The sequence below is a fragment of the Panulirus ornatus genome, chromosome 50 (genome assembly GCF_036320965.1).
Source record: "Panulirus ornatus isolate Po-2019 chromosome 50, ASM3632096v1, whole genome shotgun sequence".
Lineage (NCBI taxonomy): Eukaryota > Metazoa > Arthropoda > Malacostraca > Decapoda > Palinuridae > Panulirus > Panulirus ornatus.
The window spans coordinates 23,985,038-24,006,571 of NC_092273.1; the positions used below are offsets into that span (position 1 = coordinate 23,985,038).

General features: G+C 40.5%; 2 protein-coding genes across 4 annotated transcripts in view; one reads left to right on the plus strand and one right to left on the minus strand.

Moving 5' to 3' along the window:
• The window catches only part of LOC139764671 (uncharacterized), a 295,861-nt gene that overhangs the window by 36,201 nt on the left and 238,126 nt on the right, over positions 1-21,534 (minus strand). The gene's annotated exons all lie outside the window — the stretch shown is intronic.
• The window catches only part of GC (gamma-glutamyl carboxylase), a 44,965-nt gene continuing 40,795 nt past the window's right edge, over positions 17,365-21,534 (plus strand). Inside the window, exon 1 of the mRNA XM_071691545.1 lies at positions 17,365-17,422. The gene's annotated coding sequence lies outside the window, so the exon portion shown is untranslated. The remainder of the gene's footprint in view (positions 17,423-21,534) is intronic.

Genomic DNA, 21,534 nt, shown 5'->3' on the forward strand with positions numbered 1-21,534 from the left:
TATGATAACTTTTGGCGCTGGTCCACGACTGGTCGCCATGACAACGCTACGTCATCGCCATTAATTCACCCCTCCCACTTGTGGACGTCTGTTGTTGTTGTTGTTGTTGTTGTTTGTGGACTGACGTCACTACGCAACAGGGGTATATCCAGAGGTATACTAAGATGGACATACTATCAAGCAACAGGAGTTCTAAGTGCCATGGTAAGTCGGTTCTTTTAAAGACGTGGTATTTGGCGCGCATTATCAACATTTTCCAAAGACCCACAACTTGTGCTTGTACTAAGTCTAAAAGCTATCGCCCACTAAGGGGAACCGGTGCATTTGAAAGTCAAACAAGCAAAGCTATATTTATATGACCTGTTATGAATATATTCTTGTGTATACACAAATAAAAGACTTTGTACACATTACAGAGGAACCCCAGGATATACCGCTCAGCCTGGCAGAAAACATTCCGGTATTGCTAAAGGTTTTTTGAGGGAAATCAGACCTTCGTAAACAAATTATCATACATCAGAGGATTCACGTACTTAAGTGGAAAAAAACGAACCCATAGGAACACTTAGAAAACTTAGAATTACTTTGAAAACACTGGTCAACTAAATTTCTTTCTCATAAGTTCTTCACCCAACCTTGTGTGGTAACACTGCATGACGCTGGCGGGGCGTTGGCTCCATATGACCAACTTTTCCCTCATTTCACGTCCTACTTGGAGCAACATCTTGAAATGATTCCTACAATGTAAACCTAAATAGTCCAACTTTACCACGGGACCAACAGATCCCCTTAACACTTACCTGGGCAGGAATAATTAGCGATTACTCTCAAAAATTGTTGGCGAGGTGAAGCCACACACACACACACACTGGCTGGCTGGCCGATTGCTCACCGACTGTGGAGGGGGCGTCCCACTTGCTGCTTCGCTCCCCCCTCCACCGGTGCTCAATTGGATGCCAAACAACTCCATACACCATGTCCATTTACGACAGTGGTTATCTGATGGGTATAGATCCACTGGCATAATCACTCTAACCTGCATAAGAGCCAGTGGCCTAGGTGATGTGACGTCAAACCTTACCGTACACTGGCAAAATTTGAAAGTATAAACTTTAACGTAGCGACCATGATCGCCTCGTATCACTACTTTCAAAACTTTTCAGTCTGAAAATTAAGATAATAAATAAGATATTTTTACAAGTGAAGGCAAGACACTGTGAGTTGTGTGTCGTTAGGCCGGTATGAGCTGTTCCTACCTGATGTCACTATATATATATATATATATATATATATATATATATATATATATATATATATATATATATATATATATACTTTCAATTTAATTCGTTCCTGAAGTATTTTCCCAATCACTGTGGGGATATATTCTCCCATCATAGCAGCCTATATGCAGGGGTTGTGAAGCTGGAGTTTGTCTTTATTTTGTGATTATAATGATATTCAGTTACCAAAAATGATAAGAAATGTGATCTCACTGTCCGGGTTCATAGTGTTCGAACTGGCTGTGATCAATGGCACTGTTGTCACTGTAACATTGTGTAATTAAATCGTGTTTCCCTGTTCTGAAGATGAAGGAAACCAAGTAGATAGAAGGAATTTTGAGAATTCCCCTGCTAAGGCATCTCACCAGTGTACAGCACACTGAGAAGACCTTACATCGTGTCTCAATGTTAAGTACACATTTGCGAAGTCCTATGCTGGGTTCGGTATCTCATTCGTGTTCATTACTTACACTTTAACTCATATCTATTTTGGCATCTCACCAGTGTACAGCATAGCGACAAGGTTGTATTGCTTGAGCATTTCACTAGTGTAATAAGCACACTGCTGACACCTTGTGTTTCATATGGCATCTCACCAGTGCATATCTTACGAACAAAACCTTAAGCTTAGGAGTTTCATTAATGTAGAATACACTGGCGGTATCTTAATTCGAATTACTTCAACAGTCCACAAAGATGGTCTGTTCAAAGTGCGATCGAAGATGGAATAGATACGTGAGAGTGAGTGATGAGCCAAGAGCTAAAGTGGGAGATGCAGTATACGATGGTCTGTGAGAGAAAGAGACCATTCAGATGGTCTTTGATCAAGTGGCCTAAGACCATGGGAGCAAAAGGAGGGTTTGGTGACACGGGGAAAAAAAGACGTGTATCTCAAAGTCTTACAAATTACGTTTGACCATCTCATCTAGCCAACTCCACCTTAGTACCTTATATTAACCCAACGATTAATGCCTTTTTTATCATAAATATCTACTTCAAAACGCCATGATCACTCTGAAAAGAACTACCTAATTGTCATAAACATTGGTTGTTTCTTATTATACAATATAACGATGCATTGGACGGTCTTATCAGAGAATGAGATAAAGAAATGCCAAGACAGAGGTATATGTTGTACCAGGTTATCGCCTCACACAACGTCCCCACCTCCACAACACAAGCAGTGGCCGCGTCAGGAGGTGTGGGCGTGGGTGTGGGCGTGGGCGTGGGACAGACCACCACTGTGCCAAATTCGATGACCTCCATTTGGCATCACTTTATTTACACTTCTTGGGATCGCCTCAGTTACCAGTTTGGCTCTTTTAAGTATCATAAATTTCCCTTAACAAAGGTACAACAACATAGAGAAGCGAACATCATCATTAAAACATCTCTCAATAAGTAGTTAATTAGTTTATATAATTGATAAACCGGTGTATACTTTAATATTAAGTACGGAAATACCATAGACAAGATGGCATTGCCTCTCCCCCCCACAAACCCCCACCCGGGGCCAATGACTCATACATAGATGCCACATCTCGCCAGAAAGTCATCTCAAGCTGTATCAATATCTGTTTTAAAACCAACACATGGAAGTGCCCTTGCCACTTCCCTCACCCTTGAATGAAAAGGGGAATACTTTCTCTAGATGTTGTTGTAATACAATATGTAGACGGACGTTAACTACCTTCTTATAGGGTTTTATTTAGATCTGGTAGAAGCAGGACAGGTGACATGCAACCTATTTACATGAATGGTGTATGTTTACACATATTTCTGTCTCTGTGTACTTCCCTTTTTTGTAAACGAAGCAGAAAGTGACATTCCTGAGATAATACCTTTATCATCTCCTAAAGCTATGATACAGAGTTTTATAGTTCTAATTTTACCTTCCAGCTTGCTGCAAATGTCTTAAAGTGCTGCTTAAAATACATGTCCTGTACGTGTATAACATTTAAAACACCAAAAAGATGTAAAACACTCACAAAATCACTGGTATTCATAAAGCTCTTCCCTAACCTACGGTAGTTGATGAGATTTCTCTAATTTTCAATGTTCTGGTCGGGGTGTATAGCACACCTTGATTGCGACCCACACCCACTGCCAGACAACAGGGTGAGGGGGGGGGGGGGCATGCTTCCCTGTAAACCCTGAGTATAAGAGGAGGATACATGAGGTTTTCATATGTCCTTTTGATTTTGACATCTGAATTAACCAGTCGTGTATTTTCTCTGATAAACATAGCCTTTACTATTATTGCCTCGTATATTAGAATGAAACAATGCACTAAACCTTGCTCTGCAATAATTATTGTATTTTTATACGCTACATCATCAGTACATATCAAAATCACTCTATACTCTAATCTAATTTCGAAGTATGACTTAATTGGCAATCTACCAACTGGGTTGCCGGGCAGGTAAAAATAAAGATTTTAATTGATTTTATTTTTTTTACACGTGTTCCTCCTTAATTCACGGTAACCTCACATTTTCTTTGATACTTGTAACACCTCACATTCTCTGTGATGGTACAACCGTTACTACCATTAACCCATTTGATGTTAGTCGATGAAATACGGTGTCCATATTGTCCCCAACAGCTTTAATATATTATTCACTCATTACACCACCATTGCAGAACACACTCACAACCCAAATTATAAGGATAACTACAACCCATGATCAGCCATCAGAGGTCAAGCAAATTGTGAACTGAATTAGTACAAGTGACCTTTAATTCTTCTATGGTCAAACTGAGGTTCCTTCCTAATATTTATCTTACATGACTGTAGTATTATTTGCCCGAATAGTTCCAGAACTGTAGACATGTATTCTACACGGATAGGAAATGTATTGTGTTAGACAAACGAAGTGGTGGTAATTTCGCCCCCCCCCCTATAAAACATGATATACATTTTCTTCATGAAAGTTTTAAGTTAAATTACCAACCAGATACTGAGTGGTTCTCTTCTCCAGTTCTGTAATCGTGTGTAGAGAAAACAAGAGCAGTTAGAGCATTATACTTTATTTTGCTGTATTAAGGCGACAAGTGTGAAAAGTGGTTGGCTAACTAATGTAACAGAATGTAAAACACGTAAACTTCCAGCAATACGAAAACCTCACCAAAACACCCTTGGCAGTATAGATTTACTATGATGCTCAATATTCTAACTGGTGACACATGTACACACACACACACACACACAAATGACAGACCAAGCACTCATGTGTGCTTACCAGCCCATCTACCCATAATGCAACCAGTCCATACAAGCCACAGCACAGGGCAATTTAAATGTTGGTATATCTTCATCATACATCTTGGCTTCTATGGTGGCTAAGATGAGGGTTTTCATGGCTTTACAAGTCTTTGGCCAACATTTTTTTCCCCACCCTCATATTCCCAATCTTCCTCACTGTTTCCTTCTTTAATATTGTAAAATAAGATATAACATTGGAGAGAATGCTCTGGAGCTTTTATGCTATAGAAATCTTTAAATACAACACTATCATTGAAGAATACAATCACTCATCATTAAAAACACTAGCTTCACTGCACAACTAAACAAGTTTGCTTAGGTTTTCTAATTCCAGAAGAGTAACTTCATTGCAGGAGATGTCAAATGGTGTCATTGAAAATGCAAGGAAATATACACACTGCTTTACTCACAGTGCTTATATTAGGCTAATTTGTCTTAAGCTGGTACCAGTGGATCAAAATTATTATAATGACAACTGATTATTTTCTATTTTGCCACTTTATCTCTAATATTTTTTTTAAAACTGTTGAACCTTTTGGTTATACTGAAGTAGGTAAGGGTTGGAGCCTACCAGTTGGGGGTTAGGGTTCATGGGTTTAACTGTTGTAATCTAATATTTGGCCTTATACCAGTTTAGTCCTGCCACATGATTAACTGTGTAAGCTAAAAGAAATTGGTTTGGAATGATAGGATTCATATTGAAGATTAATGTAAGATAAGGGAAGCATGATTACATCTGTAGTCACTGTCCTTTTTTAATGATATTAACTAAGTTGATAATGCTGGGGGGATGAAGATCACAAAAAATGTGTAGTTGAATATCATGAATGGGGTGAAATAGTACTGGAAATGAACATTATCAATGAAAACCCTCATCTGCCATCGCCTTGCAATTGATATCTATCTTCACTTTGATAATTTAGAATCATGTGACAATGTCTCCATTCACAAGTAGCTGCTCTCATTGTATGTATCAATTAGACACAAATGCATTCCACGACAGATTATTAGAATATTCCTTCTACTCTGTTTCTCGAGGAATTGAACAAATTTGGTATCAATACTTTCCTTACACTGTGTTGAAAGTGATTGAGACTGATCCTGGTTAATTTTGAACCCTCTTTTTGTAAGAAGTGTATCCAGAACAATTAGCTGCTATTTATTACAGTCCAGCAACTTGAGTGAAATACTTTAAAATTTTCCGATCTGAAATAAGACTGCCAGGGCTGAAACTGATAGTGGATCTAATATCTTTTTAAGGCATTCAAAGTATAAGGAACAAAGAATGTTGCTGACTTAAGGATGACAATGGCATGGAAGAACAGGTCCAGATATTGGTTGGATGTTCAGATAAGGATTCTGCAGAGGACTTCATTTAACGTGACACTAACTATTCTAGACAAGAAGCATCTTCATAGACACTGCAGCTATTTCAGACAAAATGAACATTTTAGAACACAAAATCTCAATACATCAAAATATTGTATATGCAACCTGTTAAGCGTCACAACTACATTGGATGTGATGAATGGAAAATCCAGTGATTCTTAAAAGAAATGGTTTGTCAACTTTTGAAAAATATTAGGCATTGCAGAGCAAAGTTTGGCCAAAGTTTGGTAACACAACTTATGAAGAAGAATGTAAGCTACAATAGATTCAACCAAACCAAACAAGGTGGGATTCAAAGTTTCTGACTGAAGAAAATCTTGCATATAGTTAAGTATGAAGGAGGAGAAGCCATCAGGACTGTGTTCAGCATACAGAATTAATGTCCAGATAACATTTGATTTCTTTTTCTTTCTAAATGCTGAAATGCCTTTTTTCTGCTTTAATCTATGTATCCTATTTTCATGATGCACATTTATGATTCATGTGTTAGTCACACATAAGTGTAAGACATGCAGAGGTTTAATGTAAGTTCTTAAACTGCTTTTGTTCTTTACTCATATTGCTACTATTCCTAATTGTTTCTTTACATTACAGGTTTTGACTGTATCATGCTTGAGGAGGACAAGAAATCACTTGAGGTTCAGTAGACCTTTGACAACTTTTTGGAGGAGAATCTCCTTTTATCATTGAAGCCTCAGCAATTTTTTTGGAAAAGGGAACTAAAAGGGTACCTGGCATGCTCTGGTGATAGGTTTGATATTCTCAAATCATTTCCCTCCATTCTGTACATAACAAATCATATCAACTCACCACTGTCTGCCTCCGCTGCCTGAGGGTTGTTCTTCCATTGTGCTGGGCACATGTTCAGCATCATATGAGCATGGCTTACCTGCAAGAATTTTGAAAATCAGTTGCTGCCCAAGCTAAACAAGAATCTCTGTACATAATCACCTAATGAATATCATTAATATGTAGCTTACTGTTGTTACAAAGTAATGTTTATCATTATTGACATTATGTTTAAAGCAAACTTTCTACTTCTACAACTTGGATATGTTACAAATTAAACACTTCTTTGCTTTTATTCAAACTTGAGTATATTTATGTCAAACTAGCAATACTTTAAGTTAAATAAAAAGATTCTGGTACTTTTGAATTTTTCTTTTACATCCACAGCTTATCTTTCCTGTAATGTTTACTGATACATACTGTTCATTTCTATTACAAACTCAGCATACATATATACACTCTACTAAAACCAAATCTTATAGTATAAGAAGCAAAGAAAATATAAAGAGTGGCAGTCAGAACAGAGGAAAGAAGATGGGAGTGGTAGGATCTCTACGTACATATTATGTGTATATATAGAGTAGTTACTCTTAAGTTAGCACTGTATCACTATTAAAACAGATAAAACAATCAAATATTTGGGATAGAAAGTGTGGTGACCCTTAAATATGTGTTGCATCACCACAATGATAACCAAATATTTAGATGCTTTGGCAATTTGGGATAGAATTATCATATTGCAATATCAGGGTTTTGAGGTGAGAATGGAAAATGCATGGGCAAGGGGTCACAATGCCCAGAGATTTGTATGCAGCAATATTTTTTAGTATTTTATATATTTTCAAGCTGCCTAAAAGAAAATTCAAAATAGAAAAATCAAGCTGACAGCAGAAGCAGGAGAAACTTGTAGCATGTCTCCTTTACTTTCAGTAAAAAGAACTATTCATCATGTAAATTCACAAATTATGAAAACTGTTTCCAAAAAATGCAAGTAGACATGAAGGTACATTATCATTCACATTCTTTTTCTTGAGCAGACATTAAATTATATTGTCATTTACATCCAGTTTTATAATGTATTAAATTATATAGTCATTTACATCCATTTTTATTTATAGTAGACATCAAATCATATTGCCATTCACATCCTTTCTTATAATAGACATTAAATCATATTGTCATTCACATCTTTTTTTTAAGTTAAGGATTTTTGTAACCTGACTGATACATTAATTCTTTTCCAGTTGTGTGTTGTAATTGCAAGTTTAATCCTGTATTGAGTGGTTTCTTTAGTTTTTTCCCTAATGTTATTGCTAAGCAATTCACAGTGTTCAGAATTTGAGAAAATTAGTAAATAATCTTTTTCCATTTCATTAATTTTCACACACACACACACACACACACACACACACACACACACACACACACACATACTGATGACTATATGGAAGGAAAGAGATCATTATTTGGGAGAGTAAATATGGGTATGTTTGAAGGTATGGTAGTCCCAACATCATTATGTGGATGTGAGTCATGGGCTTTCGATAGTACCATAAAGGAGGGTGGGTGTGTTGGAAATGAATTGTTTGAAGACAATATGTTGTGAGATGGTTTGATTGATTAAGTAATGAAAGGGTAAGAGAGATGTGTGGTAATAAAACGAGTGTGGTTGAGAGCTGAAGAGGGTGTGTTGTGAAATGGTTTGGACATATGGAGAGAATGAGTGAAGAAAGATTGACCAAGAGAATATATGTGTCAGAGGTGGAGGGAACAAGGAGAAGCTGGAGACCAGATTGGAGGTGGAAGGATGGAATGAAAAAGATTTTGAGCAATCGGGGTTTGAACATACAGGGGGGTGAGAAGCGTGCATGGGATACAGTGAATTGTAATGACATGGTTTACAGGGGTTGACTTGCTTTCTGCAAACTGAATCAGGGCATGTGAAGCGTCCAGGGTAAACCATGAAAAGTCTGTGGGATCTGGTAGATGACAGAAGCAGGTAGAGGTAGTCAACATCAAAATTGCAACTAAAATCACAAAAGCTTCAAGTTTTGAAATGCAATTCTTTGTGGGAAAGAGATGATCAGTCAAAGAATGTTATAATACCCTGACAAAGTTTAAACTGTCATCTGAATACTGCTTTTCTCACATTAGTCAAATGATTACTCCACCAAGAGCCATGATTTTGTTAAGTAAATGAGTCAGCACCATCAGGATGTAAATTCACAACTAAACTCAGCACAGTTACAACCGAAGAAGAATACTGATAACTTGGTCCATTCTTGAGGCAGTTACAGAATGAGTTTTGCTGCATGTCCGCTAGAACTTTCCCCTTAGAGCTAACAGGAGACACAATGATCACCCAAGTTTCTGGACACTCTAAAGACCTGTTACAGAACATAGATAAAGGTGATGACAATTTTCTATAGAATCATTTGTAGGCAGTGCTATAGAATGCAACTTATATGTCAAACATTCCTCAAAATGAGATGAACATTCTGGTGACACTGTGAAGGAACGAGGGACAAACTATGAGTTTTGGTGGATGATTTGCTTTGCAAATGAGGTGTGAGGTACTTCCAGCAAGGAACAACTTGTAGTGATTAAGGGTCGTTAATGGCACCATTGATGCCAGTTGGATTTCCTGAGCATCATCTATGTAAACTGATGAGCTTAACTCACATAAACTCTTTGTTAACAAGCTTGAACTTCACCCCATGGTGATAAAGGGCCAGTGCTGCGAGTGTGGCAGGAATGTGAATTGGGCCAAAAATAAATCAGGGATATTATCCAAATGCTTTGCCCATCTGGTGCACAGCTCATCAACAAGCATGAAACATTCCTGTAGTTAGGCCAAAGTTCTTAGACTATGTGAATTTTTTTCACTAAGGAAGCAGTACCAACTCGAAATTTGTTTTTTTGTCATGTGTGAGACATGAAACAAACATTCTGAAACTGGAAAAAAAAACTTTGTCTCTATAGATCATCTAAGTGCTACAATACTTTTGCAGTATTCATTGAATTCCCAGCTGAATGATTTTGCAAAGAACTATATTCTAGCACACCTCGAGCTGCTGATGTACAATTGTTGTTTAATCTTTTCTTAGACAGCCTTGTAGCAGCACATGTGGCAAGTTATGAACTGCTGAATCTAAATAGTGAAGGGATTTGGGAGAATGTTGAAGGAGAGTTTACGAAATGAGGGTAGGTCCACGGAATGCATCAAATATCCATTTCTAGTAAATGGACCTTGACACGTTTCATGAGTTTTGATAGGTTGTGGAATTAAACAAATGAGTAGATATAAGAAAGCCGAGGGCATGTAGGACTTAAGTAGAATTGTAGGTCTAACAATGCTTCTGAGACTACAGCAGAATGCTACAAAAAAGCAGTCACCATTCCATATTTAGACCATCTGTTAAGTGAAATGAAGACTTTTGTCTGAACAAGTTTGTCATTTCTTATGCAATAATGCACACCAGGAGCAGATAAATAAAAAAAAAGGGCCTCATTCTCACTCTCTTACATCAGCAGAGGAACATGAGTCAAAAAGTATACTTGAATGAACAATGCCTGTCTATCTGTACGTACATCAGTGGTAGACTTTCAGTACAGTTGATATGCAGAGAGTGATACCATATATTTCGTAGGACACTATCAGTTGCTTATGTAGGAGGGAGGGAGGGGAAAAAAGGAGGGAAGGAGTGAAAGAAGGAGGGGCGATAGGTGGTATGTACCCCTTAACTTTGTACCACAATGTCCAGCCTCACAGAAAAGCCTGTTGCCTACATTCTTCTTCCTCCATCAACCACCACACCCTACTGACACATCCTTTTTTTAACAGCATCAAGCTAAACAAATATTTACCAAATAAACACAAAAAAAGTGCCATTCTGAAAACAGCCCGATGACGTACGTCGTGTATCAACACTCTTCAAACAAGAACAAACTACCCACAACATAATTACGGATGCGACCACCACAAATGGTCCTTGGGATTAAACAAGCAAATTGGGTGATAATTGTGATAAATACTTTACTGATAACTGACGTCTTGTAATCTTGACGGGACGAGATTTTAGATAAATATATAAAAGATTTTAGATCCAAATCAACAAAATTCCTTATCATACAGACATATTATCTCAGGTTATATTAGTACGTATTAAACGTATGATAATGGGGAGTGTGTATTATAATGTAGACTGGGGAGTACATATGATATGTATGATAAACACGGGTGTGCTTATCATTTACATATGACACAGACTGGTAAGTATATATATGTATAAGATATAGAAAGGGTAGTGAGTGGTGGGATGAAGAAGTAAGAGTATTAGTGAAAGAGAAGAGAGAGGCATTTGGACGATTTTTGCAGGGAAAAAATGCAATTGAGTGGGAGATGTATAAAAGAAGAGACAGGAGGTCAAGAGAAAGGTGCAAGAGGTGAAAAAGAGGGCAAATGAGAGTTGGGGTGAGAGAGTATCATTAAATTTTAGGGAGAATAAAAAGATGTTCTGGAAGGAGGTAAATAAAGTGCGTAAGACAAGGGAGCAAATGGGAACTTCAGTGAAGGGCGCAAATGGGGAGGTGATAACAAGTAGTGGGGATGTGAGAAGGAGATGGGGTGAGTATTTTGAAGGTTTGTTGAATGTGTTTGATGATAGAGTGGCAGATATAGGGTGTCTTGGTCGAGGTGGTGTGCAAAGTGAGAGGGTTAGGGAAAATGATTTGGTAAACAGAGAAGAGGTAGTAAAAGCTTTGCGGAAGACGAAAGCCGGCAAGGCAGCAGGTTTGGATGGTATTGCAGTGGAATTTATTAAAAAAGGGGGTGACTGTATTATTGACTGGTTGGTAAGGTTATTTAATGTATGTATGACTCATGGTGAGGTGCCTGAGGATTGGCGGAATGCGTGCATAGTGCCATTGTACAAAGGCAAAGGGGATAAGAGTGAGTGCTCAAATTACAGAGGTATAAGTTTGTTGAGTATTCCTGGTAAATTATATGGGAGGGTATTGATTGAGAGGGTGAAGGCATATACAGAGCATCAGATTGGGGAAGAGCAGTGTGGTTTCAGAAGTGGTAGAGGATGTGTGGATCAGGTGTTTGCTTTGAAGAATGTATGTGAGAAATACTTAGAAAAGCAAATGGATTTGTATGTAGCATTTATGGATCTGGAGAAGGCATATGATAGAGTTGATAGAGATGCTCTGTGGAAGGTATTAAGAATATATGGTATTGGAGGCAAGTTGTTAGAAGCAGTGAAAAGTTTTTATCGAGGATGTATGGCATGTGTACGTGTAGGAAGAGAGGAAAGTGATTGGTTCTCAGTGAATGTAGGTTTGCGGCAGGGGTGTGTGATGTCTCCATGGTTGTTTAATTTGTTTATGGATGGGGTTGTTAGGGAGGTGAATGCAAGAGTTTTGGAAAGAGGGGCAAGTATGAAGTCTGTTGTGAATGAGAGAGCTTGGGAAGTGAGTCAGTCGTTGTTCGCTGATGATACAGCGCTGGTGGCTGATTCATGTGAGAAACTGCAGAAGCTGGTGACTGAGTTTGGTAAAGTGTGTGAAAGAAGAAAGTTAAGAGTAAATGTGAATAAGAGCAAGGTTATTAGATACAGTGGGGTTGAGGGTCAAGTCAATTGGGAGGTAAGTTTGAATGGAGAAAAACTGGAGGAAGTGAAGTGTTTTAGATATCTGGGAGTGGATCTGGCAGAGGATGGAACCATGGAAGCGGAAGTGGATCATAGGGTGGGGGAGGGGGCGAAAATTCTGGGAGCCTTGAAGAATGTGTGGAAGTCGAGAACATTATCTCGGAAAGCAAAAATGGGTATGTTTGAAGGAATAGTGGTTCCAACAATGTTGTATGGTTGCAAGGCGTGGGCTATGGATAGAGTTGTGCGCAGGAGGATGGATGTGCTGGAAATGAGATGTTTGAGGACAATGTGTGGTGTGAGGTGGTTTGATCGAGTGAGTAACGTAAGGGTAAGAGAGATGTGTGGAAATAAAAAGAGCGTGGTTGAGAGAGCAGAAGAGGGTGTTTTGAAATGGTTTGGGCACATGGAGAGAATGAGTGAGGAAAGATTGACCTAGAGGATATATGTGTCGGAGGTGGAGGGAACGAGGAGAAGTGGGAGACCAAATTGGAGGTGGAAAGATGGAGTGAAAACGATTTTGTGTGATCGGGGCCTGAACATGCAGGAGGGTGAAAGGAGGGCAAGGAATAGAGTGAATTGGATCGATGTGGCATACCGGGGTTGACGTGCTGTCAGTGGATTGAATCAGGGCATGTGAAGCGTCTGGGGTAAACCATGGAAAGCTGTGTAGGTATGTATATTTGCGTGTGTGGACGTATGTATATACATGTGTATGGGGGTGGGTTGGGCCATTTCTTTCGTCTGTTTCCTTGCGCTACCTCGCGAACGCGGGGGACAGCGACAAAAAAAAAAAGATATACACTAAGAAGTGCTCGTTATACATATGGTTTACAGTAAGATAGTAGATTCTATATGCATGATTGACAATGGGGAGTGGTTATTATATATTCAGTATTGAGTAGGGGGGTGATAATTCAGAGGGGGGGGGGGTTGGCAAATTATACGAGTATATTTTTCTTTTTCAATGAGCTCAAGAGCACCAGACAAAGAATCAAATAAAATATATTACATTTCTTTTAGGAGCAACACAGACATTACCCAGCTGACTGGGTTAACTTGCCATAGTCCAAGATAATTATGCCAATAACAAAGATTTTCAGTTATTTTCTTATTCATTCATATTTACCCTTGAAGACACTTCATTTCCCAAAGCAAGTTTCACTGCTAGCATAGAAAAATGTACAATATACAAAATAAAGAATTTACATAATACACATTGAAGATTACTTGTCAGCATCAAAGAGAGTGAAAGCAAAAGAAAATATAAATACCATCATGTTCTATCTAAGTACAATGAAACCAGGTAAATATGAGGTATGTAAACCCTTGAATATTCAATAAGTCACTTGTTACAGAGAGTTGCAGAGAACTGAGAGTGTGTCTATGTACGAAAGATTCTGAAAAACCAATGTAATGTTTCTTTTCAGAAATCTTCGCCCAATTAGAGTGATGTGAGTGATGTCTGTTGTCATTCATATCTCATAATCTACTTGATTTCTAATGTAATCAATATATATATATATATATATATATATATATATATATATATATATATATATATATATATATATATATATATATGGATTTGTATGTAGCATTTATGGATCTGGAGAAGGCATATGATAGAGTTGATAGAGATGCTCTGTGGAAGGTATTAAGAATATATGGTGTGGGAGGCAAGTTGTTAGAAGCAGTGAAAAGTTTTTATCGAGGATGTAAGGCATGTGTACGTGTAGGAAGAGAGGAAAGTGATTGGTTCTCAGTGAATGTAGGTTTGCGGCAGGGGTGTGTGATGTCTCCATGGTTGTTTAACTTGTTTATGGATGGGGTTGTTAGGGAGGTAAATGCAAGAGTTTTGGAAAGAGGGGCAAGTATGAAGTCTGTTGGGGATGAGAGAGCTTGGGAAGTGAGTCAGTCGTTGTTCGCTGATGATACAGCGCTGGTGGCGGATTCATGTGAGAAACTGCAGAAGCTGGTGACGGAGTTTGGTAAAGTGTGTGGAAGAAGAAAGTTAAGAGTAAATGTGAATAAGAGCAAGGTTATTAGGTACAGTAGGGTTGAGGGTCAAGTCAATTGGGAGGTGAGTTTGAATGGTGAAAAACTGGAGGAAGTGAAGTGTTTTAGATATCTGGGAGTGGATCTGTCAGCGGATGGAACCATGGAAGCGGAAGTGGATCATAGGGTGGGGGAGGGGGCGAAAATTTTGGGAGCCTTGAAAAATGTGTGGAAGTCGAGAACATTATCCCGGAAAGCAAAAATGGGTATGTTTGAAGGAATAGTAGTTCCAACAATGTTGTATGGTTGCGAGGCGTGGGCTATGGATAGAGTTGTGCGCAGGAGGATGGATGTGCTGGAAATGAGATGTTTGAGGACAATGTGTGGTGTGAGGTGGTTTGATCGAGTAAGTAACGTAAGGGTAAGAGAGATGTGTGGAAATAAAAAGAGCGTGGTTGAGAGAGCAGAAGAGGGTGTTTTGAAATGGTTTGGGCACATGGAGAGAATGAGTGAGGAAAGATTGACCAAGAGGATATATGTGTCGGAGGTGGAGGGAACGAGGAGAAGAGGGAGACCAAATTGGAGGTGGAAAGATGGAGTGAAAAGGATTTTGTGTGATCGGGGCCTGAACATGCAGGAGGGTGAAAGGAGGGCAAGGAATAGAGTGAATTGGAGCGATGTGGTATACCGGGGTTGACGTGCTGTCAGTGGATTGAATCAAGGCATGTGAAGCGTCTGGGGTAAACCATGGAAAGCTGTGTAGGTATGTATATTTGCGTGTGTGGACGTGTGTATGTACATGTGTATGGGGGGTGTTGGGCCATTTCTTTCGTCTGTTTCCTTGCGCTACCTCGCAAACGCGGGAGACAGCGACAAAGTATAAAAAAAAAAAAAAAAAGACAAAGAATCAGATAAAATATATTACATTTCTTTTAGGAGCAACACAGACATTACCCAGCTGACTGGGTTAACTTGCCATAGTCCAAGATAATTATGCCAATAACAAAGATTTTCAGTTATTTTCTTATTCATTCATATTTACCCTTGAAGACACTTCATTTCCCAAAGCAAGTTTCACTGCTAGTATAGAAAAATGGACAATATACAAAATAAAGAATTTACATAATACACATTGAAGATTACTTGTCAGCATGAAAGAGAGTGAAAGCAAAAGAAAATATAAATACCATCATGTTCTATCTAAGTACAATGAAACCAGGTAAATATGAGGTATGTAAACCCTTGAATATTCAATAAGTCACTTGTTACAGAGAGTTGCAGAGAACTGAGAGTGTGTCTATGTACGAAAGATTCTGAAAAACCAATGTAATGTTTCTTTTCAGAAATCTTCGCCCAATTAGAGTGATGTGAGTGATGTCTGTTGTCATTCATATCTCAAAAAAATATATATGTGTGTGATGAAAGCGCTTGATGTCATTTATATAGATTTTCAGAAAGGTGTTTGCTTGAGCCAGTCTTGTGTGCCTGTGGGCCAACATCAAGCAATCCTGAAGGGGATCTGGATGAGATGATTTTGAGGGCGTGCTCCCAGGGCCTGAGCCAGGCGCGTACCTGGGCTAGCGTATGACATGACCCAAAGAGACTTGTCACCTCGACCACATTCACCCGCTCACCTTGGGCGATGTATTGATTTGGTGACAGCCGGTGCGCTAAAGGGAGTCCTGGAACACAGTTCCTGCTCCAGGGAGGCCTGGAACACAGCTCCTGCTCCTGGGAGGCCTGGAACACAGTTCCTGCTCCAGGAAGGCCTGGAACACAGCTCCTGCTCCAGGAAGGCCTGGAACACAGCTACTGCTCCAGGAAGGCCTGGAACACAGCTCCTGCTCCAGGAAGGCCTGGAACACAGCTCCTGCTCCAGGAAGGCCTGGAACACAGCTCCTGCTCCAGGAAGGCCTGGAACACAGCTCCTGCTCCAGGAAGGCCTGGAACACAGCTACTGCTCCAGGAAGGCCTGGAACACAGCTCCTGCTCCAGGAAGGCCTGGAACATAGCTCCTGCTCCAGGAAGGCCTGGAACATAGCTCCAGCTCCAGGAAGGCCTGGAACACAGCTCCTGCTCCTGGGAGGCCTGGAACACAGTTCCTGCTCCAGGAAGGCCTGGAACACAGCTCCTGCTCCCGGGAGGCCTGGAACACAGCTCCTGCTCCAGGAAGGCCTGGAACATAGCTCCTGCTCCTGGGAGGCCTGGAACACAGCTCCAGCTCCAGGAAGGCCTGGAACACAGCTCCTGCTCCAGGAAGGCCTGGAACATAGCTCCTGCTCCAGGAAGGCCTGGAACACAGCTCCTGCTCCCGGGAGGCCTGGAACACAGCTCCTGCTCCAGGAAGGCCTGGAACACAGCTCCTGCTCCAGGAAGGCCTGGAACACAGCTCCTGCTCCAGGAAGGCCTGGAACATAGCTCCTGCTCCAGGAAGGCCTGGAACACAGCTCCTGCTCCAGGAAGGCCTGGAACATAGCTCCAGCTCCAGGAAGGCCTGGAACACAGCTCCTGCTCCAGGAAGGCCTGGAACACAGCTCCTGCTCCAGGTCTTTAAAAGAGGAGAAAGGAAATGAATGCGGGAGGTCATGGATAGAAGGGAAGAGTTAGAAGGTGACAGGAAAGGCAGAGAGAGAGAGAGAGAGAGAGAGAGAGAGAGAGAGAGAGAGAGAGAGAGAGAGGGAAGGGAAGGTAGCGGACGGGAAGGGCTGAGGGAAAGGCAGGCAAGGGATGATGCCTTCTCTTTCCCTCCAGCAGTCTTACCACTCTTGCAACATTTCTTATAATCCTTCACTAATGTACTGCTCCTTCCTGGAAAACCACCACGTCACAATTCCTCGTCTTGGATGCCCCTTGGGTGGGCGGAGCTGTGAGTGGGTGGGTGGGTGAAGCCGTGGGTGTTAGGGGCGGAGGTGTGGGCGGGCTCTGGAGGGGAGAAATGGCTGCTTGGTGCGCCAAGCGAGCCCACCTGTTGAGTGTGGGCGTAGACGCTGAGACGAGAAGACCTGTTGACGCCTCCCACGTTCAGCCAAACTACTGCTGCTGAAGTGTTGTGATGATGCTGTTGTAGTGTTGTGATGCTGCTGAAGTGTTGTGATGATGCTGTCGTAGTGTTGTGATGATGCTGAAGTGTTGTGATGATGCTGTTGTAGTGTTGTGATGCTGCTGAAGTGTTATGATTATGCTGTTGTAGTGTTGTGATGCTGCTGAAGTGTTGTGATGATGCTGTTGTAGTATTGTGATGATGCTGTTGTAGTGTTGTGATGCTGCTGAAGTGTTGTGATGATGCTGAAGTGTTGTGATGATGCTGTTGTAGTGTTGTGATGCTGTTGAAGTGTTGTGATGATGCTGTTGTAGTGTTGTGATGCTGCTGAAGTGTTGTGATGATGCTGTTGTAGTGTTGTGATGCTGCTGAAGTGTTGTGATGATGCTGTTGTAGTGTTGTGATGCTGCTGAAGTGTTGTGATGCTGTTGTAGTGTTGTGATGCTGCTGAAGTGTTGTGATGATGCTGTTGTAGTGTTGTGATGCTGCTGAAGTGTTGTGATGATGCTGTCGTAGTGTTGTGATGTTGCTGAAGTGTTGTGATGCTGCTGCTGTAGTGTTGTGATGCTGTTGTAGTGTTGTGATGCTGCTGTTGTAGTGTTGTGATGCTGCTGTAGTGTTGTGATGCTGTTGTAGTGTTGTGATGCTGTTGTAGTGTTGTGATGATGCTGTTGTAGTGTTGTGATGATGCTGCTGAAGTGTTGTGATGATGCTGTTGTAGTGCTGTGATGCTGCTGAAGTCTTGTGATGATGCTGTTGTAGTGTTGTGATGCTACTGTTGTAGTGTTGTGATGATGCTGTAGTGTTGTGATGCTGTTGTAGTGTTGTGATGCTGATGAAGTATTGTGATGATGCTGTCGTAGTGTTGTGATGCTGCTGAAGTATTGTGATGATGCTGAAGTGTTGTGATGATGCTGTTGTAGTGTTGTGATGCTGATGAAGTATTGTGATGATGCTGTCGTAGTGTTGTGATGATGCTGAAGTATTGTGATGATGCTGTTGTAGTGTTGTGATGATGCTGAAGTGTTGTGATGCTGCTGAAGTGTTGTGATGATGCTGCTGTAGTGTTGTGATACTGATGAAGTATTGTGATGATGCTGTCGTAGTGTTGTGATGCTGCTGAAGTGTTGTGATGATGCTGTTGTAGTGTTGTGATGCTGCTGAAGTGTTGTGATGATGCTGAAATATTGTGATGATGCTGAAGTATTGTGATGATGCTGTCGTAGTGTTGTGTTGCTGCTGAAGTATTGTGATGATGCTGTCGTAGTGTTGTGATGATGCTGAAGTGTTGTGATGATGCTGAAGTGTTGTGATGATGTTGTTGTAGTGTTGTGATGCTGCTGAAGTATTGTGATGATGCTGTCGTAGTGTTGTGATGATGCTGAAGTGTTGTGATGATGCTGTTGTAGTGTTGTGATGCTGTTGTAGTGTTGTGATGATGCTGTTGTAGTGTTGTGATGCTGCTGAAGTGTTATGATGATGCTGTTGTAGTGTTGTGATGCTGCTGAAGTATTGTGATGATGCTGAAGCATTGTGATGATGCTGTTGTAGTGTTGTGATGCTGTTGTAGTGTTGTGATGATGCTGTTGTAGTGTTGTGATGCTGCTGAAGTGTTATGATGATGCTGTTGTAGTGTTGTGATGCTGCTGAAGTATTGTGATGATGCTGTTGTAGTGTTGTGATGATGCTGTTGTAGTGTTGTGATGCTGTTGTAGTGTTGTGATGATGCTGTTGTAGTGTTGTGATGCTGCTGAAGTGTTATGATGATGCTGTTGTAGTGTTGTGATGCTGCTGAAGTATTGTGATGATGCTGAAGCATTGTGATGATGCTGTTGTAGTGTTGTGATGCTGCTGAAGTATTGTGATGAAGCTGTCGTAGTGTTGTGATGATGCTGAAGTGTTGTGATGATGCTGTTGTAGTGTTGTGATGCTGCTGAAGTATTGTGATGATGCTGTCGTAGTGTTGTGATGATGCTGAAGTGTTGTGATGATGCTGTTGTAGTGTTGTGATGCTGTTGTAGTGTTGTGATGATGCTGTTGTAGTGTTGTGATGCTGCTGAAGTGTTGTGATGATGCTGTTGTAGTGTTGTGATGCTGCTGAAGTATTGTGATGATGCTGTCGTAGTGTTGTGATGCTGCTGAAGTATTGTGATGATGCTGTTGTAGTGTTGTGATGCTGCTGAAGTATTGTGATGATGCTGAAGTATTGTGATGATGCTGAAGTATTGTGATGATGCTGTTGTAGTGTTGTGATGCTGCTGAAGTATTGTGATGATGCTGTCGTAGTGTTGTGATGATGCTGAAGTGTTGTGATGATGCTTAAGTGTTGTGATGATGCTGTTGTAGTGTTGTGATGCTGCTGAAGTATTGTGATGATGCTGTCGTAGTGTTGTGATGATGCTGAAGTGTTGTGATGATGCTGAAGTGTTGTGATGATGCTGTTGTAGTGTTGTGATGCTGTTGTAGTGTTGTGATGATGCTGTCGTAGTGTTGTGATGATGCTGAAGTGTTGTGATGATGCTGAAGTGTTGTGATGATGTTGTTTTAGTGTTGTGATGCTGCTGAAGTATTGTGATGATGCTGTCGTAGTGTTGTGATGATGCTGAAGTGTTGTGATGATGCTGTTGTAGTGTTGTGATGCTGTTGTAGTGTTGTGATGATGCTGAAGTGTTGTGACGATGCTGAAGTGTTGTGATGCTGCTGTTGTAGTGTTGTGATGATGCTGTTGTAGTGTTGTGATGCTGCTGTAGTGTTGTGATGCTGCTGTAGTGTTGTGATGCTGCTGCAGTGCTGTAATGCTGCTGCTCTGATACGTTACCGCTGTAATGTTGTGATACATCTGTCCTGTTGTGTTGCTCATGCCGTGTTACGATACGTTTTGTGTTGTAATAAATCTATTGCAATATATTCTTTGTTGTGTGACTGACGACATTTAAAGTGTTGTGTTTTTGGGTATGTATTTGTGCATGACTGTCTTGTTGTCTGTATATATATATATATATATATATATATATATATATATATATATATATATATATATATATATATATATATATATATATATAATAAGTTTATGATACGCTTGTTGTCTGTCTTGGACAATCGCATGTTTACCAAATGGCGTCCTAGCTTCGTCTCTTCGTTGTATATCAACTGACTGTTATATTTCTCTCTTGTGTCTCCCCTGATAATGTGATTATTACACGAAAGTGCACCTGGGAACTTATAGTGTTTGATTTTCCTCGTGGACTCATAGGAATATATATATATATATATATATATATATATATATATATATATATATATATATATATATATATATATATATATATATATACTTTGTCGCTGTCTCCCGCGTTAGCGAGGTAGCGCAAGGGAACAGATGAAAGAATGGCCCAGCCCACCCACATACACATGTATATACATACACGTCCACACACGCTCATATACATACCTATACATTTCAACGAATACATATATATACATACACAGACATATACATATAAATACAGGTACATAATTCATACTTGCTGCCTTTATTCATTCCCGTCGCCACCCCGCCACACATGAAATGACACCCCCCTCCCCCCGCACGTGCGAGGTAGCGCTAGGAAAAGACAGCAAAGGCCACATTCGTTCACACTCAGTCTCTAGCTGTCATGTATAATGCACCGAAACAACAGCTCCCTTTCCACATCCAGGCCCCACAAAACTTTCCATGGTTTACCCCAGACGCTTCACATGCCCTGGTTCAATCTACTGACAGCACGTCGACCCCGGTATACCACATCGTTCCAATTCACTCTATTCCTTGCAAGCCTTTCACCCTCCTGCATGTTTAGGCCACGATCGCTCAAAATCTTTTTCACTCCATCCTTCCACCTCCAATTTGGTCTCCCACTTCTCGTTCCCTCCACCTCTGACACATAATATCCTCTTGGTCAATCTTTCCTCACTCATTCTCTCCATGTGACCAAACCATTTCAACAGGCCCTCTTCTGCTCTCTCAACCACACTCTTTTTATTACCACACATCTCTCTTACACTTTCATCACTTGCTTGATCAAACCACCTCACACCACATATTGTCCTCAAACATCTCATTTCCAGCATTTC